Source organism: Microchirus variegatus (assembly GCF_963457635.1).
Source record: "Microchirus variegatus genome assembly, chromosome: 17".
NCBI lineage: Eukaryota > Metazoa > Chordata > Actinopteri > Pleuronectiformes > Soleidae > Microchirus > Microchirus variegatus.
In genome coordinates, this window is record NC_139818.1 from 1,542,351 (window position 1) to 1,561,006 (window position 18,656).

At 42.7% G+C, this 18,656-nt stretch overlaps 1 protein-coding gene across 10 annotated transcripts in view; it reads left to right on the top strand.

Moving 5' to 3' along the window:
• mef2cb (myocyte enhancer factor 2cb) overlaps positions 1 to 18,656 on the top strand; it is a 79,139-nt gene that overhangs the window by 645 nt on the left and 59,838 nt on the right. For 5 of the 10 annotated variants that reach the window (XM_083903933.1, XM_083903932.1, XM_083903938.1 and 2 more), the window contains exon 2: positions 8,616 to 8,747. The exons of 2 other annotated variants lie outside the window; for them this stretch is intronic. The gene's annotated coding sequence lies outside the window, so the exon portion shown is untranslated. Of the gene's footprint in view, positions 1 to 1,573; positions 1,657 to 7,039; positions 7,362 to 8,615; positions 8,748 to 12,705; positions 12,826 to 18,656 lie in introns of those variants that run through there. 3 more of the 10 variants (XM_083903934.1, XM_083903935.1, XM_083903937.1) reach the window with 3 other exon arrangements.

Below are 18,656 nucleotides of genomic sequence, written 5' to 3' on the forward strand. Positions count from 1 at the left end.
TGTTGCAGATCACCTCTGTGGTGCATTCGGGGAAAAAAAGGCTGATTGAGGATCCTAACTGAGTTTTTAACGTCTACATTTTATTTCTCTGAGGCAAGACAAATGGTTTGAGTCACTACAGTGGAACTTTATATTGTGTTGTTCTCTGTGTCTAATTCTTCACAGTCAGTTTAGGTTACTGGTACTTTCAAGGGTAATTGCTCAGAACGCTCAGTGCACAATCTGGAATTATCAGCGAGAGAAAAGAGCGTGGCCTTAACATGCTGTTTGCTTTAGAAATGACTCATTCCCTCAAGGTAGCTACCTTCATGGCAAATACACACTTCAGTGAAATGTGCCGTTGAGTGTTTAAGACACACTGGGCAGAAGTTTAGGAAACAGAACCAGAAACTTTTGTCTTTTTTACACAAAGAAAGAATAGTTCATAGAAAATATATACTTAAAAAAATCACCTCTACTGTATCGGGCCATTATCCCAAAACAACCGAGTGGAATTTCAATCTAAACCAAAGTCTTTGTTCGTGTTTAATGAGTGGTGAATGACCCGCTTGGTTATTTTCCGACCAAATTTAATTCAACTGTAGCCTTTGGACGAAATAAGAGGAAATATTGTTTTTCCTGCACTTGATATGCTCATATTTTTGGGTTTATTTTCCTTTTGATTTGATTTTTGCAACCCAGATATTGACTGTACGACGTGCTCCTCCAACTCTGCTATATTATATAATGTGAGCACACACAAGAGGACGCCGTGTGTGTGTGTGTGTGTGTGTGTGCTCTCTCGACAGTACGTCGTACCGCCGGGAACGCTGCTGTCCTCTGTCCTCTGTCCTCTGTCCTCTGTCCTCTGTCCTCTGTCCTCTGTCCTCTTGCTGTTAACCCAAAGAGGCACAACCTGGGAAACTTTGACCCAGTTTACAGGAAGTGCTCGCTCCTCACTTATGAGCTCTCTGCCCCTGAATTCCATAACTTTGATGGTGAGTGCAGTCGAGGAAACACATTGTTTTTCTTCTCTTTGGGGCGGCCGGCGCTCTTGTGCCTTTGAAACTCACCTCATCCTGTCGTTTCACCACCACACTGTGCTGTTACGTCCATTGTTGCTGTTCTTTCATGGATCACGTGTAGTGAATATAATTTTTTTCATCGATATGTATACGGTATACAGGATTACATTTTTTTTTCTAAAATGAATTTGTGTTTTTTTGCATACATAATTAGACGCCTGAAATGCAGCACAGGAGTCATTTGTTGTTAATTTCCTTCCTGTGATATATTCTAACAGAAGGTATTGCAATAGTTATGGTAGCAGTCAGTTTCCATGGTTATAGCGGGCACAACTGATCCATGCTCTTGAGTTATATAGTTAAGGTAGCCCGTGTTTCTATAGAACGAGCATTTCATTTTTAAAACACATTACACAGATGGAAGCAGTTTCCGCTGCAATGGCACCGAGAGCCAAAGTATCTTTGTTTCACAGTAATTGCTTATACAGTAGACACACAATAACCATTTTTGCTCTTATTTTTTTCCCTTTTCTATTCTCTTCTATTGTCTTTATTATATAATTTTGGAGGATTTCCAGCACCAGTCTGGCCTCCTGTCTGAAAAACTCTCTTTCCATCTCCCCCCACTGAGCACAGTCGAGGCCAGAAAACAGTATGACGCTCCGCCGCCACTGTACAATGCCTGTGTGCGCGGCGCTGCCTAAATCTACAAAACATGAGTGCTGGCGCGAGGCAGCGCTTTTGATCTGCAGCTAATCTCAGTTGCCTGCCTCCCCTCTGATCATGTCTGAATACGAATGAGTCCGGGGTGATCCTGGAGGCACAAAGAGCTTTAGACGCCGCTGCTGCTGCTGCTGCTGCTGCTGCTGCTGATGAGCTGCAGCGTGGGCCTGCACCGATGGTTGCTATAGGCCTGGAGATGCTGGGGAATCCTCCTTTAGACACATTATAATATTCCGCTCCACTTGCTTTTCTTCACAGTCAGACGCCATCAGCTGCTTGTTGAGAGTGTGGGAGAAGTTGCACGGCCCTGCTGAGTGATCTTTAATTGTCAGGGGAATTGGCTAAGGTCAACAGCAGCTGAAGGGACTTCTGCTGCGTAATGTTTACGATGGGAAATGGAAACTTTAGTGCTGTAAACTGAGGGATAGGCCCTTCGCAGACGAACTGCACAATATTGTTCAAAAAGGTTCAAAGAATCAGACAGTGCTGTGTTGTTGATCGTATCCTTTGTGTTATCTAATACCTGATCTGAAATCAATGAGATCAATGAGACTTTTAGCTAGAAGTAATAAAATATTCTTATTGAATACTTGGGTAAAATAAGGGAAGATGTACTTATTTCTCAAACATTATCACTATGACTATGCTAAAAGACCATGGTTTGAACTTGCAAAAATAAAAATAAACCACTGTTGACGAAAACACCAGTCTCAAATAACAAAGTCACATGATACACAGTAAGTCACAAGATTCCCTTATCATGTCACTGGGTTATTTCAACTTTTAAAGTCACTTTTTAGTAGAAAATGTTCACTCGTTTATATTTTGGGATGTTGGACACGGTCGCTCAGCTGCAGGTGGAACTGTTTTAAAACACTAATGGTGTTTCAGACACAGCCTTTGCACCACTTCATGAAACACCAGGGGGCACCTGGTGAACGGAGACCAAAATAACCCTAACTGTTTTAAAACACTAATGGTGTTTCAGACACAGCCTTTGCACCACTTCATGAAACACCAGGGGGCACCTGGTGAACGGAGACCGAAATAACCCCTTAAAACAGTGGCATCTCCCCTTTATAGACACAATTAGTGAGGGGGCAGCGAGGACACTAAAACAACTCCAACGGAATTATTTTTCCAATTCATTAAAAATGAGGAGAAGTTAGTTTTGTTTGTGTTTCCTCACCTGAAGAAACACACACACACACACACACACACACACACACACACACACACACAGAGAGAGAGAGAACACCATCAGGTCTTATAATAAAAACTAAGTCAAAATAAAGACAGTTAAACAGTTTGTGTGTGTGTGTTAGTGTTTATGAGAACTTATTTTCTCTCTAAATTGGTCTAAAATGGTCAGGTGATTCCTCTCTATATAACAAACTAATAATATTCAGTTAAAACACACTGGTTAAATTTGGTATGGCAGATACATCCACTGCAATAAAAGGTTCATTCTGTGCCAAGAGGGAGGCAGAGCTCCCCTGCAGGCAGCACATTTAATTACACAATGTGCTTTTTTACATGTAGCAGGTGTCCTGCTTATTGCATCTGCCATGTACGTACACAGCGATCCAACACACTGATAGCATTAAAATGTTTTGATAGTAAAATCATTAAGCAGTCTTGACAGTTTCATCAAGTTAATTACTCTGCAGATATCAAGTCTGAATAATCAAATCATGTCGTCAACAGCTGCTTTTCCTTCTGAATATACAAATGTGGTGGGTTTTTTTGGAGGGGTGGGGCAGGCGGGGGGGGGGGGGGGGGGGGGGATGAATGTTGGTCTTATGGAAGTCATTAGTTACCATGCAACAGTGCACAGTAATAAATTAGTGGTGACATTCCCTGTTCTTTGAATTACACTTGATCCATGCAGAGCACAGAGTTGCAGTCTCTCGTATAATTTCATTAAATATGTCGCGTGTAACTTTGGAAAATAAACAAAAATCTGTTAGATTCAAACTAGTTCACAGCGTGTTTAGATCGTACGAATGTCACCTGGCGACATTCCCGCACTGCACACAGGAAGTGATTTATTTAGCGACATCGTGCTAGGAGGCTACAAACAGAGCAGATGTTCAGAAGCAGTTTGGGTAGAAGACATTTTCACCATCGGTGCTTACTAACATGCATATAAGTAGCATATTAGCTCTTTATTAGTAAATATTACGCACGTATTAAAACGTTATGTAGGAAAAACCTTAATTCATGTCGTAATAATGATTACAGATAAAGAGCTAGTATGCTACATTTATATGGTAGTAAGCACCTATAGTTAATGTTGAATATGTCTTACCTAATCAAACCGTTTCCGTAGTTTCTGTTCATGAAAACAAAGACCATCGAAAGTTACTAGTGCTCGGCACTAGGTTAACGCACTATGCGTTTCCATGACGACTGACCGGAAAAAGACGCGCGTGACACCATGGAGTCCAGGCACCGTTTACCAGTTAGCTCCGTTAGCTCCGTTAGCTGCATTAGCTCCTTTTAGCGCCGGTTAGCGTTAGCCTACAGTGGAACTGGAGCAGTCTGTTTATTAAACGAAAAGAGCAGCGCTACAAATAACCAGCGTATGTGTACTGTGTATGTGTGCCTCTGTTTTAGTATAAAGTTACTTTGGAGACTCATTTTAACGTAAACGTGACGCCACACGCGTCTTTTTACGGTCAGTCTTCATGGAACCACGCCCAGCACTAAAAGTTACGCACCGCGACTTTAAAGCCCAATTTATACTCCTGCGTTACGTGCTCTACGTAGATTACGCAAAGCCCTCTGCGTCGACGGAGAGCCAGACCAGAGACTCTAAATGGCCAATTTCTCACCTCAAATTATCTTAAAACTGCGTTCCATGACACAGAAAAGTGAGAAACAGCCACCGTTTCAATGTTATTCCGCTGCAACAACAACAGTCTTTCTCTCTCGGACGCCATTGCTCACCGTAGCCAGAAGCACAACAACTTTGCGTGGCGACCCCTAATGATCGGGCGGGAAATTGCAGCGCGTATCCGTCACTACGACGGAGAACTATGAAGGCTGGAGGGGTCTCCGTAGTTACGCAGTCGGATAAGTATAATGTGGCCTCAAGTCTTGTCTGCGGGCATGTCGTCTCTCTCCCTCTCGTGTTTGCATCTTCATGTGCACATAACAAAAGTGTAGGAGCAACAGGTCCGATCAGTTCACCCCATCTGCGCCGTGTCTCAGGCAGTCTGTGCAGTCACAGGACCACGGGGCTTTTCCTATGATGTAACTGGAGCATCAGGCAGAACAAAGGCAGAGCTTGTTGTTCAGCTTGTGCCTCATCCATAATGCATAAAAGGTGTACAGACAGAATACTGTTGGTTAAACATGACACATGCAAATCACCGGCGCTGTCTGCCGTTTGACACCGCTCGGCGAGGGGTCGTCACGTGGCCGTTATACAGCTTCAGAACCGCTTTGTTATCGTCGCACGCAGCTTTTGATTTGGTTTGCTGTTCCGAAAAACTCTGAACCCCGTGACGAGGACGTGCGTGAAATGCTACAGTGAATTTCATGCCAGCCAGACGCTGTTAATTGCCAAACCACACAGAAAAACTGTGGTATGGAAATTAACACTCTGTGTGATTTCACTGAGAGATTAGTCATAGCATTGTGGAGGAACGTGTCTGTTAATGTTAAGTAGACAGAACTTTTTTTTTTTCTCTCATTTATCAAGAGGAAAAATAGCAAACTGAGCTGCGGTACATGGCTTTATGGTTATTAGATATTGCTGCAGATATGTAGAGTGATTTAAGTTACACGCCTTGATAGTTGATGGCAATTTCTGTATGTTATAGTTTTTTTGTGATAGTGGCAGAGAATATGGGATTAATTCACATTCATTTCAAGGTAATAATGTCTGTCAGCTTGCGACGGGTCTTTTTACCTTTTATTACAAAAACTCATTTGAATGTACAAACAAATACTTCCCCCGAATCATGAACGTCTTCACATATATCTCTATATTGTAATAAGAGGATATATGATTTCAGTTAATTAACTGATTTTCTCACATTTGCTCCTATAATTATATTGTGCGCTGGTACAATTCATGTGACTGTAATTATTAATGATATTGCCCTGTGAGTATCATTATAAACCTGGTTAATAAGGAGCTCCAAATCGTCTCACACTTACATAAAGAACCAAGCACACAGCGGCGGGCGGGGAGATACGGAAGCATCTCATCTCTGTTTCAGAGTGTGAGATTATTCTTATATTATGTTCTACCTGAGAACAGAACCCAGGTGTTCTGGATTATCATCTCATCTCCTGCAACAATATGAACGCTATCTGTTACCAAAACATGGCGATAAATGTGTTCATTTAAAAAAAACAAAAGAGTAGATTCAGTAAAATGATTTATGTTATTACTCGCAGTAATTATGATGCTTAAATGACCTTTTAATATGGTTAATTAAAAGGATGATAGCCTTCTAAAATTGCTGATGACATTTAACGCTCAAATAATATTCCATTAGTTCTTCCATCTCAGTAAATTACAACATTTTCAGAGTGAAAACAATGTCTTCAGTCGTGAAAATTCAGCATGATCTATTGTGACTCCGATGTGGAAATACTGGCACTGGGACTGCCTTCAAACAGCCGTATTGATCTAACAGGCAGACAGACAGACAGACACAGCAACACCTACGCACACGTGCACATGTGCACGAGGAAGATCTATAGATCCCCAGCTGAGCCTGGGAGTTAAATTGGCCTGCAGGTCTTCATGTGCCCTCTGTGAAGCGTTTGGTCGTCAAATCATGTAGCATCAAATCTAATGTCAGAAACACAAATGTCTCTCATTGGGGAGCGGACGCAGGAAGAATGACTGAAAGAAGTAAAATGCTAAACAAAGTGAACCTGGAAGCGTCCTCAGACGTATCCGCCGCAGAACAAACGCGCCCGCGTGTCTCGCGGTGCTTCTGTAATAGCTCGCTAATTCTCCGGAGCGGCGAAGGCACCGGCGCTTGACAACATCATCTACTTTGACTGGCAGATTGTGTTTTCACGTGAGCGTGATCGACAACAGATTGCGCGCAGCCCGGGCTGTTCCTGTTTGCCCTGGAAATGTGTTTGTTTTTATCTTTTGCTTGTGAGAGACATTCTTTTCTGTCTCCCACAAAAAAAAAAGAGAAAAAAAAAAAAAAAAAAACCAGGCAAGGAAAAAAGAAAACAGCACACATTTTCAGGCGAGCTGTTCTGCATGCAAGTGTTTGACACATGCTGTGAAGTGACTGCCAGGAGAGGCTTAAGAAACAATCCAAGCAAGATCAATATCAGCAAACCGCACTTATGTGTTTGACTTAACATCCAGTCGCTGTTTCCCTCTTCTCTTCTTTAGCACGGCTGATGCCAAACCTCACTAAATTACATTTACCCAAAAGCCTAAAGTGTGTGTGCGCGTGTGTGTGTGTGTGTATATATATAAACTGTGACATATTTGAAATTACATAATTGTTTTGGCAAACTGTTGATTTTTTTTCTCCACCAGGTTTAGATGACACTGTCAACCCACACTTGAACACATAGTCATACCCAAAAAACACGCGATGGAGACGTCTCGTTACAGTAGGAGGGAGGGACAAAGGCTAATGAGTGAGGCTGGGAAAGTTTTACTTGGCAAGAAACTAATAATCTAGTTTGTTCTAATTAAGGTGAAAAAGCTTTGGCTAAAGATAACACCCAGTGCCGCAACCTGCGATATCTAACCTGTGACACACTCATCAGTGTTTTTGCACACACTCATTGTTTACCTCTAAATTAACCAGGACGGAATAAGTGGATACAAATGTAGTAATAATAATAATAATCCAGCTTCTTCTACTGTGTTTACATGAACACACACAGATTACAGGAGCAAAAATCTACTCTACATCAGGTCTTTTCCTGCTTTGCATTTAATGTATGTGCATACAGCGAGGCCGAGCCTCTATACTAACTATATCCCTGTAGACGACTCAGACGGTGCTTTATGAATATGCATGAGCCAGTGTTTGCAGCGTTTAATGATTTTTTTTCACCATTAAAATATGTTCAATCCACCTCCCCCCAGTTATTCCTCTGTTTCATATGGACATCGCTCACACACACACACACACACACACACACACAGACATTAAAGTGATAGTTCGGAATTTTGGACATAAGACCTATTTTCCAACACGGCCGGTGTGATGGAGACGAAATTTCATTCAGTTCTTCTAGTTGCCGAGTTCGCTGATGCTATGGCTAGCGCAAGTCAATGGTTCCAGCTAGCATGGCATTAGAAACACTCATACCGGCTCCACAGTGCACCCGAGGCAAATCGATTGTAACGGCAGACTATCGATGTACATATCTGTGTTGATAGAATGTTTGAAATAAAACCAACCTTGCAATTTGAAGGATTTATGTCTCAGAAGCAGCAGCGCGTCATACTTACAGCGGAATCAGTCCGCCGCTGCCGGAAGTTTAGTGCTGAGAAAGTAGTCCCTCAAAAATCCATGCGATGCAACGTTAGTTTTGTTTCAAATATTATTCTATCAACACAGATATGTACATCGATAGTCTGCCGTTACAATTGATTTGCCTCGGGTGCACTGTGGAGTCGGTATGAGTGTTTCTAATGCCATGCTAACTTGTATCATTGACTTGCGCTAGCCATAGCATCAGCGAACTCGTCAACTAGAAGAACTGATTGAAATTTCTTGAAAACGTCTCCAGACGTCTCCATCACACCGGCTGAGTTGGAAAACAGGTCTTATGTCCAAAATTCCGAAACTATCCCTTTAACAGGGTTTTCACGCAGTAAAACTATGCACAAACTCTGACTGTTCCACTCTCACACTCTGCTCTTGTTTCTCCCCCCAGGTGCCGACCAAACACAACCTCAAGCATTGTGAACACCGCTACGGACCTCTACTCGATGAATTAGTGACGGCACAGCAGGGCGGCGACACCGAGGGCACGAGCGACGACAGACGAACGAAAACCTTGAACGTGGTACGTTCCATCGCTCGGGCGACAGATTTAGCAGAGTTTGCCCGTGGCACAAAGCTAAGAGGCTTTAACGGAGCACGTTCACATCTGCATGTTTGATACAGGTTTGATATGTGATGCCATGTTGCATTCACAAAACCCACTGTGTCTAACTGACTACACCCTATTGATTATCATGGAGGTTCTGGGGGCCAGAGGAAACGCTATTAAAGATTAAAGGGTCAGGTGATGTGAAGGTGGTATCCCGAGTCATCGGACACCAACAGCTTCAGTTACAGGCTGCAGTGTTTGCCTGTCGGGCAGATTAGCCGGCTTGATTTATTTATTAACTGATTTCATGTCCCATCATCTCCTGCCCCGAATGCCTGGCTGACTGCGAGGCCTGAACCACTGTGATAATTCTCAAATTGAAATTGTGGTTTGAAACGAGGCCGTTAGCAAATCACAAAGATATGTAATACATGTTGGAGACAGTTTGTATTTTTAAATTCATTACATCACATTGCTTGCATTACATTTTTTGAATCTGTAACCCAATGAACATATTATATTTATTATATATTGATATCAAATCAGACCTCGCCTTTCACCCTAAATCACCTGGGATTGGCACCAATGGAAGACATGGAACCCTAATCCATGACTTAGGGTTCAGCTCGATGTTAGCTGGGTTTCCACCAAGTGGAACAGTTCAGTTCAGTTCAGTTCAGTTCAGTTCAGTTTGATCGTTTCCATTACGGTAAAGTACCAAAACAACCAGCCCCAACAAAAGTTTAATTCTTTGGCACCCTTTCATTGGGGTAGCAGAGTAAAATGGTTCGGTACAATCACAGGAGGGTGGATTGTTAAACAAATACGAGACCAAACAACCAAATCTTTTACACGATGTGTGTTCCACCCCTTGTCAGTAGGTGGTGCTGCAGCACCCTCAGCACTTCCCACTTCCCGTGCCACTCATGGATGTATTAAATGAACTGGATAGAGCTCCGCCCCTTCGCTTCCGTTCATTCCTATGAAGCTGCTCACCCAGCGCAAATGCCAAAAAAGTTTTTTGACTTCCGCGTTTATTTCCGGGTTATGGGGCCCATAGAGCATGCGCAGTAGTGTCACTACCATATAAATGTCTATATAAGCCCGTGTCCATGTCTCCAGGTGTCCTGTGGACACTTTTACAGGCATCTCTTTTACTATTGCGGTCAATGGGAAAATTGCTTTTCGGGCTTTTGGGCTTTTGTGGGGTTTTCTGTTGCAGTACCCACATTGGCCACCATGTAAAAATTGTCTTCAAGGCAGAGAGGGCGATGCTCTGGATGTCCTCCATTGTTGTCTGTTGTGTTGCGTTTGATGTCGCCGTTCATCGTCATCGCACATGTTGGACGTTGCGCTACATATCGGCCTAGCATAGCAAGTAACAGTACTGTTCTCTCAATGGAAACACAAGCCTGAGCCAGGAAATGTTTTGCTGCATTTTTGCAAGAAGATAAAAGAAATGTAGTCATTTTGGTAAAAAAATAAATAAAAATAAGTGGATGATGGTGATACAGTGAAGGTAAGTATTTTATGAATTCTCAACAAAGTTTTTACTGTGACTACAAAGTGGTGCAAACTATTTACTGGATTATTAAGTTAAGGCATTATTAGGAGAACAGCTTATATACTCTTGCTTTGGAATAAAAAACATTGTTTGGTTTTTGTAGCAATAGATTAAACCAGTAGTTTGGGCAAAGGCCTTGCTTTACAGAGGCTGCCATGTTGCCCCGCCCCCTGCCATGTTTCTACAACAAGACGCTTTTGGTACGTGAAGGCCACCGTAGTTTCCTGATGTGCTGAGTGTAATGTTCACTCTCACCATTAGATGTCACTAGTTCACACACAGTGAGCCTTAAAACAAAACACATGTTTGTGTGTTGCCTTTTCCCGAGGACGGATTTATTATCCGTATCTTTCAGATATTGGACAAAATCCCTGGATCGAAAATCGGAAAGACATAAAATCTGATATGAGTCACAGGCTGTTTCCCTCTTTTTCCTCCTTTTTCTTCTTATTTCTCTACATTTATGACGTGGCTGGTTGTGGCTCAGTGGTAATACATTATCATATGCTATATTATATTAGATTATATATATCCATCCATCAGGGGACGCTGTGCCAATCTCAGCTGACATAAAGGCAGAGTACACCCTGCATAGGTCATATCATATATATATATATATGAGTAGTAGAGGGCCTGGTTCTAATAACTCCACAGTGAGACCTGATGGTGTCTGAGCGTATATATGATCAGTGAAAACAGCCATGAAGCATCTTTTAATTGACACAGCTCCACATATAATGTGAGTATAATACAGCAGTGATATTACAAGGCTTATCAGGAGCTCATCTCTGTACCACATTGTGCTGCACGTCTTATCTGAAGTGGCAAACTTGCTGTTCTAATTGTTGTCTTCACACTAATAGAGTGGATGGTTTTTTTTTTTTTTTAAATCATCTTCATTGGACAGATAAAGGCTCGGGTAATTCCTCTCCATGCTTACTGTCTGTGTCAGAGCTTATCAAGCGCAGGAGATAAAACCCCCGTCCTGGAAAGTAATTGGCAGCAAAGCGGGAGACAAGAAGTTTGGAGGCCGTAGTTATCCAGAAAATATTGAATCAGTCGTAACTGGACCAGCAGCTACAGATATGATGATATTTGGATTTTGTGATCTGGGGATTTATTGAACCTAGGTTGTACTCTGTAAACTGTATACTTTGTGCTAATTCAGCAACCTTCTTATCCTTCTTCCTGGTTTGCTCTGTATCATTGTGCAACAACTCTATTTGTTCACATCTCAGAAACAGTGGTTTAAAAATGACCGTCTTACTGTACATCTTCTATATTAACTTTACCCTCTACAGTCCATATAGTGGTGGTGGGGGCTTAGTTTAACTTTACTTTTTGATAGGATCATTTGGAAATGGGTTTTTTTTTCCTGCTCTGTGTTAGGCAATAGGAAGGAGGGAGGATTTTTCTGTATTTTCCCCCCAGTGTTATTTTCTGAAAACAAGTGAAATAAGTAGATTTCATTACACTCCCTTGGGCTTAGTTTGAGATTTGCTTAAGTTTCGGCAAACTTCCCATCTTCTGTTAAATACCACGACACCAGAGAATATAAAAAAACAACTTTGTCAGCGTTGTTTTTGTGTCTCACAGCGGCTCAAACACGCGCAACAACGTCTCCATTGCTCCATAACAGATGAAGCGCACTTTTCTCCACCTCCTTCCCCTCGCGCTGCTCCTCTCTGAGCAGTTAATTGTGCGTCCACTCTTTAGGGACCGGCGCGATAATAACGTATTAGGAGCCGTGCCTCTTTCATTAAAGTAGAGTTGGGAAATGTGAGACCGCCCCCTTTTTCAGGAGTCAAAAAAAAGGAGAGCGAGAGAAAGAGAGAGAGAGAGAGGCAGACACACAGAGAGAGAGAGAGGAGGGAGAGGAAATCGATTATTTCAGCCTTGATCGAGGGGAGAGGGTTTAGGGAAATAAGAGTCGGGCGAGAGGATTGTGGGAAGGAACAGAAAGAGCTTCTCAACATCAACATCACCGACGACCTCAGTCTGTAGCAGCAGCTGAAGACACTGCTCCACTCCATCCACCGGCTCCACGCGCGCGCGAGAGAGAGAGAGAGAGCGAGAGAGAGAGAGAGAGCGAGAGAGAGAGAGAGCGAGAGAGAGAGAGAGAGAGAGTAGTTTCCTCTGACATTATAGAGACTCCCACCTCCTCCTGTGCGTTACTTTTTTTCTCCCCCTCCCGTGCGTCGTCCTCTGCTAAGTTGCGCTCCTGGATTTTAAGTGCGTCTTGGTGAAAAGTCCACCAGCATCACGCGCACGCAGCGGCTGCAGATCTTCCTCACTGTCAGAATCGGCCGGGACCCCCAACACCACCACCTCACTTCACCTCACCCCCCCCCCCCACCACCACTTATCCCCTCCAAAAACACAGCCGGCGCGCGGACCTGCTCGCTTGTTGTCGTCTTTCAACCTCCAGATCCCGGCGGACGCGCTTTTCGTGCGCAAAAACCGACCAAACAAACCCGGCAGAAAAAAGTAAGTACAGCGCTCACAGGACACTCACTCACTCACTCACTCACTCACTCACTCACTCACTCACTCATTCATCCACAACAGAAAAGTGTGTGAGGTTTATTTTGAAATGTTCCAGTGAAACTTAAAGGTGTCTATTTTAGACGCGCGCGCGCGCGCTGCCTCCTCCACGAACTAACTGTGTCTTATTGATTTGTTGTGACCCTGATCGACTTATTCCGGTGACAGCTGTGTCATAGGATATAATTACAGCCCGACATCAAATATCTGTTTATGGTCAATTAGGAGAGTCGAGCTCTGCCTCGTGCGCGTGTTTTGTCGCTGTCGCGTCGACCTTGTGTGGCGCTCTCGTGTCCACATGGAGCTCGCGCGCACAGTCCCACAGCTCGCGCCGCTCAATAGGTCGCCCTCCTTATTATTAATATAATATGATATAAGTGCTCGCTCTCCTCCCTGTGTGCTGCAATCATGGCACATTAAAAGTTAAATGTGGCGTTTAAACCACTTTATTTCCCAAATTATATGACCAAAAAAATAAATAAAAAAAGTAAAATACTTTGTTGGGTAGTTTAAACATTCCACATAATTTAGAGTTAAAAATCACACCATGGAAAAGTCACTTTAAAATTTAAAGTATTCTTATTATTAATGACACTAACTTCAAACCAGCAACTTTCATAAATGGATTAGGAAATAATTAGAGATGTAAATGTGAATCATTTGTAAACTCCATGTAAGTGGAACACAGTCTGTCAGGTGTGTTTAGATTCAAGATGCTTTATTTATTTATTTATTTAAATCCAGAGGCTCAGTGACAACAGTGCTGTGAATCTGTGTTTTAGTGCAGGTTTGGTGTTTTCACGCTGCATCATAATTCCTTCTCTGTGACTTTGAGAGTGAGATTAGTGCAGACTTAATTCCACTGCAATTAACTGCATTTCAGGGATTTATTTATTGATAGAAGCAGTTAAGTTGGCTGTTGCTCCAGTGAACCTGTTGCAGTGAGAGCATTAACAATGACACCATCATTAACCTGTCACAGGTTTCACAGGTTTGCAGCTTTGGAAGTAAAAAAGAAAAAAGAAAATGAGATTTACTTGTTTTGCTCTCGGTGTTGATTTGAGGCCCCGCTGATATGAAAAGTGCAGATGCATTAAAGATGGTAATATAATCTAAAATTTACTACAGCACTCTTCATTTTAATTTAGACCAATTGTGGCACTGACTACATTGTGTGTATGTAACTCATGCTCATAAATATGGGCATTAAACTTAATCTCTTCCATTTTTTTATTGTGAATTTGTTATAAAATGGCAAACATAAATTTTAGCACTTAAACAAACGCGGTCTGTTTCACTTTTAATGACATTTATGCTGCAGTTTCTTAAAGTTGAAGCTCTCATAATATTTTCAAGTATCACATTTGGGTTTTTCTTTAACGCTGAGACCTTTTTTTTTTTGAAAAGTGAAATATGGAAGTGATAACGTGTGCTGCAGCCTATCAGGCTGATTTGTGACTAATTGCATACATTAAGTCATTTAAGTGCTTAATTGCGTTTTACAGTTAAAAAAAATACAGCCGATATAAAGTATTTTTTATTTTATTTTATTTTTACATTTAACGTGGTTTATTCTTCCATTACTTTTTATAATCCACGGTGCTGTTTTGCTGCAAGTTGTTTACTGATGAAATAAAACCAGATAAAAGTATATTAGTCAATAAAAGGAGGATCTTTTTAACGCATGACCCTCTGCTCCTCCTCGTCAATGAAGTTGTTCTGTGTGGCCTCTCTGGCCTGTTGCTCTCTTGGGATTTAGCGTTAGGTTAATCCGCTCAGAGGAAGGTGAGCGCTCGCATGTGGACCCACGATTACACACAGAGGACTCTCTCAGCCGAGCTGTGTAATCTCAGAGACCCTGCATAAACACACACACACACTCACACACACACACACACACACACACACTTGTTCTGTCCCTTTCTCTTTCTGCTCCTCACACACACACACTCACACTCACACCCACACACACTCTACTTTGGCCTGCGCTGCTGCTTTTATTTCTCGTTGTCTTTCAGGACAAATCATTTGGGATTTCAGCTGCTGCTGATTCTCAAAAACCAACAGTGACAACACACACACACACACACACACACACACACACACACACGCTTACCCTCCTCACACAGAGGGCTTAGAAGGTCACGTGTCCCTGTGATTGGCCACAGCATTGAGCCGATTGTCAGGGCACTTTGCTGTACACCAGGGGCTTAGTCAAGCTTTAGTTAAGTGAAGGAGAGGGGACACAGTGTGTGTGTGTGTGTGTGTGTGTGTGTGTGTGTGTGTGTGTGTGTGTGTGTGTGTGTGTGTGTGTGTGTGTGTGTGTGTGTGTGTGTGTGTTTTGTTCAGATTCAACACGAGGCAGACGCTTCTTAATCCTAAATCCTAAATATCAAATATATTGCCTGTCATTTTTTTTGTGACTCCTTGGTTTTTTGCGTGACCACCCAAAGGGGACGAGTGAGTCTGTAAATTTTGCACAAATGTGTGTGTGTGTGTGTGTGTGTGTGTGTTGCCACCATCACCATCATCTTTAGACGCAGAAGCAGAGAAAAGCAGGGGTAAAGTATATGTCTGTTCTGCGTCACAGCACAGACATCTCATACCGTACAGAGGACACGTTTTCAGATGGAAAACCAGATCTCTGAAAACATTTATCTTAATGGAAACATCAGAAGCATTTATGTTTAAGCAAATAATTTAATAGCCCTCCTTTTGCTATGCTTTAGATTTTTTTTCCCCTCCCTCTAATGGTTTCAAATATTTTGGAAGGGTTTTGCAGAGTTTGCTCAGCTAAACGTCAGTAAAACACTCATTTGCAGATTGCAGGTTGGCAAGATGTGGAGGTAGATATTGAAGAGCTGTAATTGGACTTCATGCCCTTTGGGTTAAACAGGAAAGTAATATAAGACTCAATTGTTGAGAAGCCGCATTTGCCTCATTTCTAAGAAGCCATGCTGTCAGGAGACACATCCTCACACATCCAGTAAATAACATTTACTTCTGATGCTTTCATATAAATGCTGTCAACTTATATCTAATATCCAAATGTGAATAAAGAATAAAGGCAGGATCTTCTTTTATTCATTTTTTCTCCCCTCTGACAAACAGTGTGCATCTTTTTAGTCATTTTGTGAGAATGGCTTTTATTTTTGCCGGTTTATTCGCAGATGAAAATACTAAAGTTTTATAATAACTCAAGGGCTTGTTGTGTTTGTGTTTATTGCGTAAGGCAGGTGTTCACTATTGCTACATGAGAGGAACTCTCTCTCCTTCTTTTTCTTCTTTATTTTTTTTTCATAGGTTTTATAGCACCAATGAAAAGCACCAGGCCCAGCCTTCACTGTGTGTTTATTCACTCACTTTGAAACAGATCTCCCTTTCATTGTCCTAACTGTTGTGCACGTTAGACGTGTTTACCCAAACGCTGCCTTCGCCTTCAGCAGCCATGTTTGTTCTGTATCCTCATAAGTGCTGCATTTACGCCTAAAACTTTAAAATAAATAATAATAATAATAAGTAAATAATGCAAAGTCCCTTTGCATTGAATGCATATATTTGAATAAGGCCTGGATTCTGCATAATGATGCAAAGTCTCTATCTAGTAATTAGCAGTGACGTTCAGCAACTTTCTCTGTAAGTGGATGCGTGTGTGTGTGTGTGTGGGGGGGGGGGGGTGTTCACTGGGGTGTTAAAGATCACAGAGGAATAGATCAGCCTTTGATGTTTAATTGTATTGTAAAACACATTTTAGAATATTTCTGCATAAAGTCGACTTCTGGCTGTGCTGTGCTTTGTGTTCGCTGTTTCTTTGTGTGTTTGTCTGTCAGTGTGTGCCGTGTGTCTGGGAGGTGTGTGTGTCTGTGTGTGTGTGTGTGTTCACGTTGGTGCCTTGTCTCCGTCTGTTTGCGCGTGTCAGAGTGTTTGTGCTTTTGTGTTTTGTGTTGTTGTTTTTTTTTTTTGTCTTGAGTTTTGTGAGGGTGTTGCTGGTGTATATTCAAATGAAAATGTGCGTTTTTGTTGTTTTTGTTTTCTTTTCCCTTTCCTTTATCCTCACACTGAAGAGGGTAGGATTTGATGTCTGCGATGATGGAGCAGTCTGGAAAACAGTGTCAGTGTGAGGGCTGAAAAGGCAAAGTGAGAAAATAGATGCACAGGAAAACACACACACACACACAGTAGATGGAAGTTTATTTGAGCTGAGATGAGAGCGGCGGCGGCGGCGTCGTGTTTGGCCTCAGATGAGGTATTCTTCATTAAAGCGTGATGCTTCTTCGTGATGTCATGTTAAACACACTGATCTAGATGAACAGGACGTCCTGCCTTCTTCTTCTTCCTGTTTCCTGTTTCCTGCCCGGCCTGTTGGTCATTATGGCTGCAGCAGCTGCCTGCTGGGTGGTCCGTGCTCAGCACTGCTGCTGACCACAGAACCACGGTGTCAGCTGCAGCCCACCTAAAGAGACACCCAACACACCTCACACCATACTCGAGGCAATGCTCCCTGAAATATTTGGACAGGCAGCGAGTCCTGGGAGGCGAGGAGGATTGCGAGTGATAAGACAAAGGGAAACATTTAGACGAGAGCAGACTTTGCATTTCTTTGTCTAAACACTGGATTGTTCGGATCAGATTGAAGCCTCTTTCTGGTGCACAGTGATAGACTGTGAGCACAGTGCATATGTGTAGTATCTGCTCCACACATTATTGTGCGGTGAATCCAGAATTAACTGCGAATCCTTTTTAGTGACTTTTAGTGGTCGGTTTGAGGGAGAAGTATTTGCTGTCCGTGTGCATAAATCTGCCAACTTAAGACCTTTTTTTCCGTGATAAAACACAGTACCTGACCTGTGGAGCAGCTTCTTAGAGCCTCATATATTTTCAGAGACAACCCCCACCACACCTGACCCCACCCCACACACACACACACACACACCCTTACCATCTCCCTTTGGTGTGGCACACATTTGGATCACATCCAATCTCCCCGGGAAAATAAAATAAAATAAAAAAAATAAAAAACGAGTGTGGCAACACGGAGGCAGAGAGAGAGAGAGGCAGGGAAAAAAATTGTAGAAATATTTCCTAGCGACTGTAATTTATCTTTGTCACGACGGCAACATAGCCGAGTCATTCTGCAACACAGTCCGGTGAGACGCACAGAGGTAGCTCTGTGCCGTGGCCTCACACAAGCTCCCATCCATCTGAAACCCCAGCTCACTTGGCTGCCACAATCTGCTCCGCTGCCGCCGCTGCTCCACATCCACATCCACATCCACGCTGCTGCTGCTGCTGGGGCTCAGAGATGCTGGCTATTTTCTTTTAAGCTGATCCTGTAGATTTAAGAGGAAGAAGGAGTTAATGAAATCGTGTCACACTAAATTTCCTTGAAGTGGCTGATATAACATGTCTGCCCTGCAGTCTCAAAGATGATCCTCACAGTCTCAAATATCAGCGCTCAGTCTGTAAAAGTCAGGAAGGTTTCGTGCTCGCAGTCATCGGGGACCGTGCTGTTGAAAACGCTGTTAACACCGTCTTAGTTGAGAAAAAAGCTATATAAGCATCCGCGCTCACAGCACACACAGCCTAACCAGCAGCGCCGTGCTGCCAAAGTCCACACCAGTGTTCCTTTTTCCACTGTCATCTGTGCCATTCCCACACCAAAGGCCAGCTTGTAAAATGATGCGGATCTCACGACTGTTTTTGAACCCTTACATTACTCAGCTGACCAAAAAGAGTGAGGACGGAGAAATGCTGCAAACAAAACCAGGACGTTT